A 12,688-nucleotide genomic window follows, 5' to 3' on the forward strand; every position below is an offset into this window, starting at 1 on the left:
TCTAAAAAGTGTATTTATATATGATAGAGCATTACATGTATCAAACACTGAAAACATTGAAGTTTTTAAAAATGTTTTGAGGAAATATGACCCACAATACCTTGACTGTAAATGGTATGGATTTTTCAGTCCCTTCTGTGTGTGAGGGGAGGGGGGTGCTGGTTCATTCCGCACGTATGCCATCTTCTCACTGGGTTCATCTGGATGACTGGTCGAGGGGGGAGAAATGTTGATGGGCATACGATGGAGAGACAGACAGAATGGAGAGAGAAGGGTGTCATCACAGATTAGTGTAATGATGGCGAATGAGCCGCAGGAATCTAATGACTCTTTTACTCTGCATCACAATTCAGGGCAATTCTGACATGACTCAAGATGGAGGGCCTCCCTGACACCCCTGCAGGGAGGGTGACTCTCATGGTACCAAGATTCTGAACTGGATTATATAACCACGAGACAAATGGAAATTAAGGGCAGTTATTTTCACACATTTAATATGACTTAAATAGTGAAATGTGTCATCAAAGTGGCAAGCTTTTTAAAGTGGCAAGCAGAGTGGCAAACTTTTAGAGAGAATATTTAAATAGCTTTAAATAGCTTTTTAAAATACATTTCTCCTGGGAATTTCTTTTTTATGTTATGCAGTGCAAATGCAAAGCCACAAGGATAAGAAATTGGAGTTTATTTTTAATTATTTAATAATGCTTATGCAATGTATACCCTGCTTTAGTCTCCTTTTTTTAAAAAAAAATAAAATAAAAATAAATAATGATCAGTGACCTAATTTCGACTAAAGACAGATCTTTTTTCTGTGTTGGGATACATTGACAGTGCATATACTGTTCATATAAACACCAGGACAGTGTAAGGACTGCATAATTTCCCAACCCCATGCCCCACGTGAACTAATTCACTGTGTGTTACTATGTGGCATTACCCCATGAGCCTCATGTTTATCCTCCTGTTTGCATTTTTAATGTTTGTGATAATTTAAGGGCATTGGGTTTCCAATGTGTTAATTTGTCATGTCTGAACACAAAATCTAGTTAATTATCTGGAAATATTTATGATTGCAGAGATTAAAAAAAAAAAAACACAGAAACATTGTGAACACCACTGTATGTCTAATCTGCAAGAGCTGAAGGATAACAAATGTCTCTTGAATTTTGATTCTTTTCTTAATTTAAGTGAGGCTTCTGAGTTCAAGTGGTTTTGCGGTCAGAGAATTTTGAACAGCTTTGTATGTTTGCAGCTTTATTAAAGAAGCTAATCAGTTCAATTAAGCCAATGACAATGGTCAACCTATTTTGATAAAGTACCTTATACTATATACTTATATATATATATATAATTTTTTATTACCATATAAATCAAGGTAATGTGATTTCTCTGGTTGGTGTTGGGTTGACATGCTCTCAAACTGGCATCTCCACCAACAAAAAGGCTCTTGATGTTAATCTGTCAGAGGGTTGGATGTGCATTCCCTGAATATCATCAGAAATGCAAGAGACGTGCTGAGAGGCTGCTCCCTGTCTGTCAGTAATGAGAATTTCATCCCAGCTGGGAGAGCTCTGGATGTGGAGATGTCAGCTTTTGAACATAACCTTGATTTGCACTGATAATGTGGCCTCTCCGGCTGTGAGTATGAATATTCACCAACCCTTTTGTTTCTTCCTGCTATGAGGAGGCTTAACATTCGGCTACCCTTCAACAATACATACTGTATAGCAACTGCACCTATTACAAAAAAACAAAACAACAAAAACCCTTATGCTTCTTTAAGAATGATATTACACAACTGTTGAAAAGTTTGGGGTTGGTTTTTAATGTTTTTTTTTCCTCTTTCTTTCTTTTTTTCTTTCCTCACCAAGGCTGCATTTATTTCATTATAAATACAATTGTAACACGCATTCTGGTTTTGTTTCAGTTTGTGGGTGGGTTTGGTATGAATTTAGTTCAATTTCCTATTTCTATTTCTGTTCACACTGTCAGTCCAAATCCAATCACTTGTGTATCTCATTAGAATTGTTCAGATCTGATTTGTGTGTCCCTCCCATGGCAGCTCTTTTGTTTTCCGGAATATCTGCTTTGGTTTCTATGGCAATGACGTTGCATTGGTAGGTATGTGCTTTGCAATAACACAAATTTGTTTCTGCAGTGACTTTCAGCATGTTTCAGCACAATTGTGGTGCACATTCTCATCTTTTCTGGCTTGTCCACTGAGCATTGACTTCAGCTGCATACAGACATGTTGCTCAAAGCAGCATTGTTTGTTCAGAGAACCAGTTAGCATAGTTTAGCACTGATCCTATTCACCTAGCCATGTCTCAGATTAGCAGGAGGATTAAAGGATTAGCTCACCCAAAAATAAAAATTCTGTCATTTATTACTCTCCATCATGTCATTCAAATAATGACTTTGTTCAACAAGTTCTTCTCTTCCATCTGGGCCTCTGACATGCGCTCACGAAAGTACCATGACGCATGCACAGGAAGATGACGTAGAAGCCGTCGTTCTGACATATGACCCGGAAGCACGGCACTGTGTTTGCAAGCAGAGGAAGATGTGCTCGGTCTTCGTTTTTTAAATTAAAAAAAAAAAAAAATTAATTATAAAACAGTCTTGGTAAATATGTCAGAACACCAGCTTTTACGTCATCTTCCCACACATGCGTCGTGGTGCTTTCGTGAGTGCACATCAGAGGCCTAGACGGAAGAGAATTTGTTGAACAAAATCTTTATTTTTATTTATTTATTTTTTTTGTAAATAATGGATTGTCTCATCTTGGCTATAATTTAGGACAATATATTCCTCATTATATCATCCAGTTTGTCCTAATAGTCTTTTGGGACAATAACTATAAGAATAAACTCTTAATTCCTTCAGTTCACCTATTGTGTTTTCTGTGACAGTTTGATATGAATATTTTTTCCTGAAACATTGAAATGAAATACAGTGCGTAATAGTGTCTGTAACTGTACAAAGTCAATATTTATTGAATCAAACACTGTTCAGTTTATTATTGTTAAACAACACTGCACACATTTGTCACCACAATGTGAGGTTAACTCTACAAAAGGCACACTTTTAACCCCCTTTTTAAAATTGTGGGTGGGAAATCATAAGCATGATTCTTGAAAGATGATAACTTAGGGTTAAGCACAGTGTGAAAAGCCTTTATACATATAAGTTTCAACTTGGCTAATACAGTCACTTTATTACAAATAAAAATGATCATGGTATTACCATGTCAACCCATCACTGTACCCTGGTACCACCACAGTACTTTTCTTTGTAAGGGAGGCACAAAAAATCCTGGGACATAGATGACCAACTCTGTTCTTATGAATACTGTCTTGCCATTTCATACATCTCAACACTTTAGGCTCTTCTTTCACTGAACTGTTGCTACTCACTCTTTGACAGCATAGCTGTATCTCCCATACATCTTTTCAAGCATATCCAAAATGCTCATGTTACACAGAGGGTCCTTACTCATCTTCATAAATTTATCTGTCATTACCCCTCCACATTTCTTCCTCTCCACAATTTCCTTTTGAAATCTATATTAGCTTTTCCTATAATTGGGCAAAGGCCAGGTTAAGACATCGGTTTATCAGAATATCATGCATTTATGTTGGTTCTACCTTTATCTTGTGAACACAGGAATGTGTGTTCTTTTCAGATAAAATATTTGAAAAAAATGTTCTAAATCAAATTCTGAAAGTCCCCTTTGCAGTTGTTTCAGTATCCAAGTAAACAGAATATTTTTGAGATGAAAATGTGAAAAGGTTACATAACAGCCAGTTAGTCTTAATAAGAAGTGAATTTCATTGTTTAAAGGCACAATATGTAAGATTTTTATATTAAAACATAGTAACCATGGCAACAGACATGGACAGCTGCATAACGTCAAAGAATATACACTGACAAGAAGTGAAACTCAATAGAATGTTCCATTGCAACACCAGTGCCCAGCAGCAGCCATGCGTTTCCGCCATTTTGGGGTGAAAGCGACTCGGCAGTCCACTAGTTTCTATGGCAATATCAGCTGCTTTGTTAAAAAAAAAAAAAAAACAACAACAACAACAACAACAAAAAAAAAAGTACATTAAAGCTAAAAATCCAACCTGAATGATGATAACACAGAATAAAATACTATTGCTAGTATTCATAATCTCCTTTTAACAGTTTATTTTACAGACTTTGTGTTTAAGTCTTCCACTTTTTTCACAAATCCTTTGCTCTCTAGAAACCCAGTCAGTTTGGGTTAAAATTCTTTGAAGTTCAAGTATTAGCATTATAAACACTGAATTAATACCAACATATAAAATTAAATTAAGGACATGCATCAGAACAATTGGGAATGTTAGACAATAAATAACAGAATATAACAGCTTGACAGTAAACTTTTGCAGAGTTGCAGAGTTGTCTTATATTAAAGCAAGACTATGTAAACAAAAAACACAGCCACTGTGTCCAAAAGTGGCAATTTTAGGATAACAGACACAGCAATGCATCATGTTCTATAAGATCATTATGTTTGTAGCGTGATCCAGGGAATTAAAACGTATTTCAGACCTAGTGGAGTAATTTACTATTACTATATTACTCCACTAGGTCTGCCTATATACGTCTTAATCCCCTGGATCATGCCACAAACATGATGATCTTAACTTTATTAATTATTAATTTACTATTAATAGTAAATATGTAAAGTTGCATAAAATGGAAATACTCAAAGTAGGCTAACTACGTTACCTCAGATGTGTAATGGTTGGATTCCACAACTGATCACATAAAACATATAGGTTAAGACAATACAACATTTATTGTAGGTGTCATAAAATGTACTGAATTTGAGAAATTTTCTATTGCGTTTCTGATTTGGCTGTGAGATTCGCCGATTTTGGATGTGTAAGATGGATTCTATTGTCCAGTTGGCATTTTCACCCCAAAATGGCTGCCGCATTACCGAATCGCCTCCTCGTGGCTGTTACCCAAAAAGCATCAGAGTTTCGCCTAGTGGCACGCTGTTGTTGTTTCGTTCAAACATTATTGACCATGGCAAGCAAACTTTGGGACAGGATAAATAAGGAGAAAAAAGGATCGAAATAAAACGAGGATCAATATCGGCGTGGGTTTTCCGAGATGGCGAGAGCTTTGTGACGAACTTCGACTTGACAGAGACGCCACTCTTGCACGTTATTAGACAAGGTAAGCAAATGTAGGCTACATAATCAATGTTATATAGCTCAACACAATGAAATGTTAGATTATAATCAATATGATATGCTAATGTTGATCTAGCTTACTGTTAAGTCTCATACAGCCAACAAACTAATACATAATAACATTACAACTTTCAACAGACTCAAATGCAGTTTAGTATGATAGTGTAACGTTAGACCGAGTGAAACAGTGCTGCGTTACCTCATAAATTTAATTCGTCAAATGAACTGACCTGTATGAGCAGTGTTTCAGCGCTTGCGAGTAGTTCGGTAGAATGAAATGTCCTCATTCCTTTAGGCTATATCCCCTGGGACTCGCGTGTGGCACTGATATCTGTCTCTCATTAGCAATCGCGCCCGCGATTCTCGGCCACGCCCGGCTTCACATCACATTCATGTTAATACATAAATGCATTCACTCATCCATAAACATTATTTCCTCATAAACATTATTAGATCCATCGGCATGACGACAAGTTCCATGATTCCACGCTCAATCACTGCGTCATCAACCTACGCCTTTGTCATTGATTTGAAGAGTTAGCGACTCCTAGCGGCGAAAAAACCAATATCATGCCTTTAAATTCTCTGAAACGTGACTGATAAGCAGAAAGTCTACTGTGGGTCTCCATAGGCTATTCCAGGATTTGTTTGTGTCAGTTTTCAGCAGACACATCTCAGACCGTATTAAGTGTTCTTAGACAAAGAAAATTTTGCTTAATTGAGATCACATTTTGTGTGAGAGATACAATTCAATTCAGTTTATTTATAAAGCACATTTAAATCAACCTTGTTTGGCCAAAGTGCTGTACATAGAATAGACAAATACAAATAATAAAAACGAGACAGATAAAAATCATAAGGAATTAAAAGCATGGGAGAAAAGATATGTTTTTAACATTGATTTGAATTAGGCTAACGTAGGAGCTGTTCTAACAGATATTGGCAGATTATTCCATAGTTTAGGGCTGGCTATTGTGAAAGCTCTGAAAAAAAAAAGAGAAGGTGACAGTTTAGTGATCATAGTGATCTGGATGGGTCATGAGGAACAAGTCCCGTTTGCGGGTTCCCGTGAGTAGACAGGCTGCTGCATTCTGGACCATTTTGAGGCAAGAAATGGAGGAAAGAGGTAATCCGATGTAGCTACAATGAATTACAGTAGTCTAATCTTGTAGAGATAAAAGCGAAAATGGCAGTTTCAAAGCTTTGCCTGCTTAAAAATAGTTTAACTTTAGCTAACCGGCAGAGATGGTAAAAACTAGCACTAACCACAACATTAATTTGTTTATTTACAGTTTTTCTCAGTCGATTTGACACATTTTTCCAAAGTAGTGTAACTGCTCTCAAAACAGTTGTTTTAAACACAGTGATCTAAACACACTCTTACCTTTGCCAAACAGTTCAACTTTACTGCAAAATAAAGCACTAAATTTTTTTCTAGTAATGCATTTGTTAAAAGTAGCTAAATACTAATATCAAAACTACAGGCTAAATGTCTATTGAATTTAGAATATTTTCAGCTGTGGATGTACAAATACACTAATGAAAATACACGTTCATTGTAATGTTTTTCCAACAGGTTTTGTTAAATGGGCTATTGACAAATAAAGCTTCAAAAAAGGTATTTTTAAAAATTATTTTCAAAACTGTTAAAATGCATATTTTTGAGTCATGAACATCAGTTTCAGTTGTTACAAAACATTTCAAAGTGTTTAAATTCATTTTTTGACCTTTTTTTTTTTTTTTTGTCAGGTGGTACAACCAAATATTTGTAAATATATTTCAATCATGACAACTCTCGGAAGATTGTTAGCACAGTAATGGATATGACAATGTTAAAGTATTTGGTCTTGGCGGAATAGATCTGCTACGCTGCTGCTGAATTGCTGCTGCTGTAGATTATTGCTGCTGCTGCAGAGCAAGTACAGGAACTTTCTACTGCCAATACATACACCGATACACTGCTGCGAGTAACACATAGTGCTACTGCACAAGTAGCATATATCAATAACCCATAGCAGATCTATACAGGTGGAGCTGGGGAAGGGGGAGGGTTTTAGAGGAACTCTGAAACATGCTGCAAACTGCTATAATGAATGTAACCAACCAGCCTTTTAAATGTGTGAGCAACAAGCTCATTGGCTGCATAAGTGACATGGACCAATCAGCTTGTACCAAGTAGTTAATGCTGTAATTATCAGCTTGCATTAAGGGCCCATCAGCCCGCGCCATCTAGAGTTTTATGACTGAACTATGTATATTTTATCATTGTACCACCTGTCATGGAAAATGTACCAACCTTCCTATACTTGAAATTAGCAGTTTTTATCAGTATTTGAGAGAGATCGACAAACCTTTTCACTCTGCCACAATCTATTGGTTTTCTCTGGATGTTGCATTATCAGGCTTAATGTTATTAACTTGTCAATTCATATAAAACAGCCATATTTGCAGTTTTGCCACCCTGATATTTGAGAATATACAAATTGCAGTGCAAAAGTTTTCAATTATCTCAACTGCTTTAAAAAATTTGTTTATGTATAGTCAAACATAAAATGATGAATGAATTTCTTATAAATAAAATACCGTTTGGGGGATGTAGATAAAGTATCTTTCCACTCGACCAATGTCCTCTCTCCTCATATGATCTCCCTCTATCTTTTCCACTCTCCCTTTCCTTCTCATTACACCCCTTACTCTACCCACACCACCATCTTTACACTTACATCTCTTTATTTTCCCCTTCTCTTGCATATTCTTAATCTTTTCTTTCTCTATGTATACTTTCCCTTTCGTACTTTCCCTGTCACATTATGCAATTGTATAAATGTGGAAACAGATAGGAAAACTGAATTTCCTGTGCATTATTAACCAAGCAGTTATCATTTTAGGGCCAACTGAAAACATACCAAGTGCATTTGATGATGCACAAATTCCAGAGTTTTGTTTATTGCGTTTGGACAAATCGTACATAAATGTTTGTGAATTGTGTAAAGCCAATAAAAAAAAAGCTGTGATTGTTTTTTTCCTGATTTATTAAAGTTTTGGTTGAATGTATTAACTATTATGAAAACATTTGAGAACGTTGTGCATAGTGTTTTGAGAAAATGATTCACATATGGCCTGCACGATTATTCGGACGATTAGAAAAAACATTGAAAAAACATTGAAAAACATTGAAATTGCGTTTAAACGATTTGGCTTAGTGCGATTATGAAATCGCAAAGCTGCGATTATTTTTTTTTATGCGTGGCTTGTCAATGAACTATGGCTCCACATGCTAATTCATCTGAAAGCACTGCGAGTTTGAATCACTTATAATGTGCATTTGAAAAAGCAACACACGTCAAACATCTTTCCAGACATGAGAAGCATTTATTAACATCTTGTCCAACAAAAGATAACATTTAATAACATGTTTTTACTCCAAACTCACTTCATAACAACAGTTGAGCGTCCTTCTGTGAGATGATGTGGCTTCTTACACAGAATAAGGCAGTCGTGTGTTTATTACTCATGTTTGATCAATCAAAACATTTCAATCTTCTGTTTTTTCAGCTACAGCGATAGTATGGGATTTCCTGGAATGACGCGTGTTCCACTTCTGCAGCAGGGCATATTTGCAGTTTCTGTGCGAGAGCACCCTCTGGCTTTCAGATGGAGAAGCATTTACTACTGATCACAGAGCCGTACATCTCTGACAAGCTACGCATGAAATAATCGCAGTCTTTGCCAAATCGTGTGCAATAAAATTGCAATAAATCGTGCATCCCTAATTCACATGATTTCCAATTTGTGTGAAATGAATGAAAATGTACAATCTGTTTAGGACAATTACAAAATGTTCAGATCGCCGTGTTAAAGGGATAGTTCACCCAAAAATGAAAATTATCCCATGATTTACTCACCCTCAAGCCAAAACTTTATAAATTCAAATAACTAGTTTCCGGCAGATGACCGTACACAGAATGCACAAGTCGACTTGTGTCAAATGTGTAATCCTCTGACGCAATGTATGACGCGGGATGTAGGAGTATTGTAAGCTTAGACGCCTTTCGCAGTTCAAACAAATAGGGCTGTGCAACAAATTTAAGCTCCTCTTCTCTTATATCGAAATCCTTCAAAATTTCTCTTTAAAAATTATCGTTTTAGACTTATAATCTGTGACCGGTGATTTGTTTTGCTCTATCCTTTGCGCCTCCGCGTTCATCATTAAGTTGTGCGTCAGGTCAAAGGATACTCTTCCACCACAAATTGACTTGCGCATTCTGCGTACGGTTGTCCGCCGGAAGCTAGTTATTTAAATTTATAAAGTTTTAAATATGGATATTTTCTTACAAAAATGCATCACTTCGCTTCAGAAGGCCTTTATTAACCCACTGGAGTCGTATGGATTACTTTTTTTATGGATGGATGCATTATTTTTGACTTCAAAACACGACTGCCCATTCACAACCATTATAAACTTTGGAGGACTAAGGATATTTTTTAATATACCTCTGATTGTGTTCGTCTGAAAGAATATAGTCATATACACCTAGGATGGCTTGAGGGTGAGTAAATCATGGGATAATTTTCATTTTTGGGTGAACTATCCTTTTAACTGTTTTGAGAACAGTGATCCGAGTTTGGAGAAATTTGTCAAATCGATTGAGAAAAACTGTAATTTAAGACTATTGTCTAGGTAAAATCCTAGGTCTTTAATGAGGTAAGATAAGGTGTATCCTAGGTCTTCATCTGACGTAAGATAAGGCGTAAGGGTGTTAAGATCAATAAAATTGTCATCCAAGTGCTCTTTTTTCAAGTTTGATTTGGGTTTTATCATCGTTAAGAAGCATGAAGTTGCTTGTGAGCCACAATTTGAGTTTGTGGAGACAGACTTCCAACCTCTTATATGCCAAATTATCTTTATGTTTTATAGGTATATAGAGTTGCGTGTTGCCCGCGTAAGTGATGAGACACTCCAAATTTACTCATAATAGTACCCAAGGGTAGCATATACAGTGTGAACAGTAGTGGTGCCAAAATTGATCCTTGGGGTACACCACAAGTGAGGGGAGCCACCGAGGATGAATGAACACCTAAGCTAGCAGAAAAACTTCTATCAGACAGGAAAGATTGGAACCATTGGAGTACCGTACCTGTGATACCAATCGAACGTACCAGTCGAGATAGAAAGATCCTGTGGTCCACAAAGTCAAATGCCAAGTTCAAGTCTAGGAGCACTAAAGCTATAGTGTCGCCAGCATCTGTGGTTATTAAAATATTATTAAATACTTTAAAAGAGCAGACTCAGTGCTCTGGAGAGTTTTAAAGCCAGATGGAAAAATGTCAGAAATAGAGATAGTGTACAGTTAATTCTGCAATTGAATAAAAACAGCTTTTTTCTAGGATTTTAGAAATGACAGACTGGAAATGGGTCTGTAATTCGCATATACTGCAGAGTCCAGAGAGGGATTTTTGAGGATAGGAGTCACCTTGGCTGATTTAAAACAGGCTGGGACAGTCTCAGTTATTAGACCAGCGGTCTCAAACTAAATTCCTGGAGGGCCACAGCTCTGCACAGTTTTGCTCCAACCCTAACCAAACACACCTGATCCAGCTAATCAAGGTCTTAAGGATTACTAGAAACTTCCAAGCATGTGTGAGTTGGAGCTAGTTGGAGCTAAACTTTGCAGAGCTGTGGCCCTCCAGGAATTTAATTTGAGACCACTGCATTAGACAATTATTAATGACATGCAGAATGTCTGGGTGATTAAAATTTGTTTTATAAAATGGGTGGGAAGGGAGAAAGTAGGTTTTAGTTTTAAAGTAATTTCTCTACATCTCTGAAGAGATACTGGTTCAAATTCACTCCACAGTGAACAGGAAAAAGTGGGATCAAATACAGGTTGAGTCGGGGTGAAAACGTCTTGGGTTACAACTGTAACCCTGGTTCCCTGAGAACAGGGAACGAGACACTGCGTCCTAGAAAGCTTATGGGGAATGCCCTCGCCTGACTGGTATCTGAAGCAACTGTTAAATCACAACAATCCTATTGGCCGGCGACAGCCTATGACGTCATACTGGTGCGACTAGAAAGTCTATAAGGAGCGCCCAGAGAACATGTCATCCGCTTTTCGTCTGAAGGGACTGACAGCAGGCAGCCTGGAGGTATGGCCACGAGATGCAGTGTCTCATTCTCTGTTCCCAGGGAACCAGGGTTAAATACTTTTAAAAGAGCAGACTCAGTGCTCTGGAGAGTTTTAAAGCCAGATTGAAAAATGTCAGAAATAGAGATAGTGTACAGGTAATTCTGCAATTGAATAAAAACAGCTTTTTCTAGGATTTTAGAAATGACAGACTGGAAATGGGTCTGTAATTCGCATATACTGACCACATTTTTCAAAATCCATGAGCTCTTTCGTACTTCACCATCTGCAAAACACTATATATTTGCACCGGAATTTTTCAAACGCTAACACATTGCTTTCAAAACTGATAAAAGCACATTCAAATCAGAATGATGGCAAACTTTGAGCATTTCTGCAGGAATTATATTGAAATATAAAATCTTAGCAGAATATTTACAATGAAATTAAATAATAATTATTCTGAAAACAACTAATTACAATTATCTATCTATTCCATACATTCTCCAAAGCGCTTGTCCTGTGAAGGGTCATGGAGAGACTGGAGTCTTTCCCAGTATCTTGGGTCAAAGGCAGAAAAACAACCCTGGACAGATGGCCTGTCTATCACAGTGACGACACACTCGCACATATTCATATTCACACTCTCACCTACAGGCAAACTTACAGTCTCCAATTCACCTGTCTTGTGTGTCTGTGGATTGTAGGGTAAACCCAGAGGAAACCAATGTCAACACAGAGAACAAACTCCATACAGAAAGGCTCCTGCACAGCTGGGACTCCAATACTGTGCATACGGGATTATGCTATAGATGTTGTTGTTTTTTTTGTTTGTTTGTTTTTTTGTAATGGTTGCTTCATTGTTCATGCAAGCATTGTTCATTACTGAAGCCACATTTTCAAAACTCTTCACACATTCAGCGAAACAGAATCTATGCCAACCAAACTGTGAATCATTTTCCATTGCTTTCACACAAAATGCATTCAATGACCACATTTTTCAAAATCCAGGAACATTTTTGTCATTCATACTCCACAACCTTCAAAATAGAATGATGGCAAATTTAAAGTATTTCTGCAGTAATTATTTTGAAATATAGAAAATCTTAGCAGAAAATAAAATAATCATTCCAAGCTAATTGCAATTTCAGCTGAAAGCCTGCCCAGGTGTCCTGCTTTCATTACCATGTTTTAGTAAAAGGGGATAGCTTTGAACTAAATTTGTTTGGAAATATGGATCAAAGAAGACAGGTTGGTAGGGAAAGAAGAGTGGTATGAGGGAGAGTGCATGGAGGACAAAGGAGAGGAAGACCAAGAGCAGTGATC

Source organism: Ctenopharyngodon idella, chromosome 6 (genome assembly GCF_019924925.1).
Source record: "Ctenopharyngodon idella isolate HZGC_01 chromosome 6, HZGC01, whole genome shotgun sequence".
NCBI classification, from domain to species: domain Eukaryota; kingdom Metazoa; phylum Chordata; class Actinopteri; order Cypriniformes; family Xenocyprididae; genus Ctenopharyngodon; species Ctenopharyngodon idella.